The sequence below is a fragment of the Mastomys coucha genome, unplaced genomic scaffold (genome assembly GCF_008632895.1).
Source record: "Mastomys coucha isolate ucsf_1 unplaced genomic scaffold, UCSF_Mcou_1 pScaffold22, whole genome shotgun sequence".
Taxonomy (NCBI): Eukaryota; Metazoa; Chordata; class Mammalia; order Rodentia; family Muridae; genus Mastomys; species Mastomys coucha.
Genome location: NW_022196905.1, coordinates 265431616 through 265434256, shown reverse-complemented (window position 1 = coordinate 265434256; position 2641 = coordinate 265431616).

Sequence of the window (2641 nt, the reverse complement as noted above, 5' to 3'; positions counted from 1 at the left end):
TGCCTTTTCACGTGAGGTCCCGGGTAAATATGTCTTGGGACAAGTAGAATGTAAGGAAAGAGACGCTGATCTGTTAAGTCATAGGTGTGGGCAGCGGATCACAGAAAAGCAGGGAGTCTGATGGTCCGGCAGGCCTGAAGGCTTCTGGAAACAGAGGGTGGGAACTGGGATAACCAGGCAGGAAATGCCCTCGTCTCTCAGGTTTCTTGAGAAGGAAAGTCGGGCTGTTCTGAAGGGGAGCTTAGAGTCCAGGGACCGGATGTGAGCAGGGACCAGGAGGAGGGAGGAACAATGGCCATTCTTCCACCACAAGCTGACCTTCCCCGAAACAGGAAGGGCCTGCTAGGAGGGGAGGGTCAGGCTGAGGGACAGGAAGGAAGGGGCCCGAGGAAAGCCAAAGGCCTGTGTACTGTGTTTGGAATTCACGGGCCCCTGTCTGCAGGTCCCAAAACAGTCAGCAAACTCAGTTCACACTGTAGGGTGTGACTTTCCCAGGCTCAGCTGCCTTCGCCTCTCCCTCTCTGGGCCTCCTCACGACCCTGATGTGAGGCTTTGCTAGGCTTCCCAGGGCCCAGTTCTTTGCACGCTGAATAAGTGTTTGTTACAGGTCCCTGACACCTACGGTCTTCACACACGGGGAGGAGTTTCCAGAAAAAATAAAGGAAGGTGGCCAAAGTAACCAAGACACACAGCCTCCTCCTCTTTCGAAAAGGCGCCTATCTCCAAAACAATCGAGGCCGCCCATTAAACAACACTTGTTCAGGACAGAGGAAGGGCAGCATGCCGGCTCGCTGGGCTTTCCAAAGAAAACACTCCTGGTTGTCCGGCAGGCAACAATGAACAAAAAAACCTGAATGGCATTCACACGAGAGGGTGGGGAGCCTGGGCCAGGCCCTCAGGGTCCTTGAGTGACGGTGCAGGGCTCCCAGAATAGGAGCCACATCCAGCACACATGGATCCTCACTCAACAAGGACACAATGGCCAGGTGTTCCTCTGGAAGCCACAGAGAGGCCTTAGCAAGGAATAACATCAGCCAGTATGGTGCTCTTGGACTTCTAGTCTCAGACGACATGGTCCTTGCGTTGTCCAAGCTACCTCGCTTCAGGCGTATTTGCTTTAGCCTTCGTAGACTAGCGTATAGTCCATCAAGTCTAAGAGATGGGGATGGAAGAGTCAGGAATACCACATGTCTTCCCACGTGGGCGCTGAGAGTTTGTTCTCAAGGAGATAGAGAGTAGAATGGTTATTATGGGCTGGGGAAAGGGGAGGGTATTTAACCTGGCTAGGGAGCAGTCAGTGGGAGAAATCACTTCAAATGTTTCGTAGCATGGTACAGTCACTATGGTTGAAAACAACCTATCAGGTATTGTAATATAGCTTAAAAGGGGGAAGGTTTTCAAGGGTTCTAGTACACAGAAATGATAAATGGTTTATGTGATATGTAGGCCAATTGCCCTAGTGTAATTTTTACACCATGAATACAGATACGACAACGTGTTATGTCTCGTTACTATACACAGTATTGTCAATTCAATAAATATTCAAATGGGGGGAAGGAATGAAGTCTCTGAGGCCAAAAAGCCCTAAAGGTAACAGATGCATTGCCTGTTCAGGTGATGGTGGCTGTTCCCTCAAGGCCATACTGAATATCCCGATAGCTTGCTGATCCTTTAGGCTTCTTGTACTAATTTTCAGGGTTGCATGCAGAAGCAAGGAGCCTGGGTCCTCCCCTGCCCCATGTCTTCATCTAGGGTCTCCTTGCTGCAGGTTAAAGCCAGTGTTAATCCATCTCCAGCAGGAAAGGCCAACTCATCATAAATGGGATCCCGTTTGTCTGCAAATGAACCTGCAGATCCAATCAGATAAGCGGGGGCTGCAGAATGTTTGTGGCAAAGGGAAGTAGAAACGGATGTTCTGTGCGGTTCCTGGAAGGCACTGGGGCTTTTCGTGGGGGAAGTGACTGTTCTGTAGACAAGAGGCCAAATCAGCAAGCTGTTTGTCACCTCAGTTTGAGGAACCTATAGGGCTCTGTCCCTCCACTTTGGGGATAACCAACCCTGGCCACTTCTCTACAGTGATCCACCTTCTTAAGGAACCTCAGGAGTCCTCATCATCCCAAGCTGCACCTCCTTGCCTTCTTATTCTTCCAAAGTTTTGTACTTCTTCTTTTTCTGCCCTATGTCTTTCTTGAGACAGCATCTTGTGCAGCCTAGGGTAGCCTTGAGCTGCTGATGCTCCTGACTTTACTCCCCGGTGCTAGGACAGTGTTGCTTCAGGTTTATGAAGTGAGGAAATGGAAGCCGAGCTTTCTACATGCTCGTTAACTCCTCGGACAACTGAGACACGTTCACTACCTTCTTTACTTTTTTTTTTGGAAAAGAAGTACATCTCAGAGACAATGCAAGAATAGTAAAGGGCATGCGCATGTCCAATCTGTTGTGACGTATATGTGACATTGTCCTCCCTTTCTCTAGTGTGGATATGACTTAAAAATTTGGCTGGATAGGGCGAGGCTAGGTGGGAACACTGTAGCAGCCTGAGAAATTTTAGTTACAGCATCTAATAGGAGACCCATTGTCACATCTGGCCAGATGTCCCAGGGTCACCTTTTATACTTACTTCATCAGTTTCTTTAGGTTT